The sequence below is a fragment of the Arachis ipaensis genome, chromosome B08 (assembly GCF_000816755.2).
Source record: "Arachis ipaensis cultivar K30076 chromosome B08, Araip1.1, whole genome shotgun sequence".
NCBI lineage: Eukaryota > Viridiplantae > Streptophyta > Magnoliopsida > Fabales > Fabaceae > Arachis > Arachis ipaensis.
This window is the reverse complement of record NC_029792.2, coordinates 113,366,142-113,366,745: the sequence shown is the minus strand read 5'-3', so window position 1 is coordinate 113,366,745 and position 604 is coordinate 113,366,142. Positions and strand designations below refer to the sequence as shown.

The following is a 604-nucleotide window of genomic DNA, read 5'->3' as shown; positions in this document are numbered from 1 at the left end:
CTTTCCAAATTAAAAATAGTTGTTATATATTAAAAAAAAAATCTTTTTTAAACAATAAAAAAAATAAATATTTTTTTCAAAAATCAAACTAAATTCACCCTAAGCCTTGAATGAGTTTTACTAGCAAGGTTGAGTTTTTGAATCTTAAAAAGCTGTCTTAGAAAGGGATAATATCTTTACCATTTTAAATAATAACTAATCAGTTTTTAGAAGTTAAACAATGGAACATGACGATCATGTGAAATCCACATTTTGAGTTATACTATAGGTTCACCAAAACTATGGCAACGAGCTGATTTGGCTGGAAAATGTGAAAATTTTAGAACATAATTAGTTTTATAAATAAATGCTCATCTTATGAAAATAATATGAATTTTCACAACTTTAAATGGATTATGTTAAGAAACTCACACTTGAATTGAAACATTACAAACTATATGAGTAAAATTTTCGTTAATTCAAACGTTATTTTCTATGTCCTTCTACTCTAGTTTATTCAAATAACGAATCTAATTTCTTTTTTCGGTAATGTTAGAAAAAAATTTATTTTTTTTAATATTTATTAATTCTAATAATATTTAATAAATAATAATTAAAAAATTCT

At 22.2% G+C, this 604-nt stretch overlaps 1 long non-coding RNA gene across 1 annotated transcript in view; it reads right to left on the bottom strand.

Moving 5' to 3' along the window:
- LOC110266025 overlaps positions 1-604 on the bottom strand; it is a 17,087-nt gene that overhangs the window by 11,690 nt on the left and 4,793 nt on the right. The gene's annotated exons all lie outside the window — the stretch shown is intronic.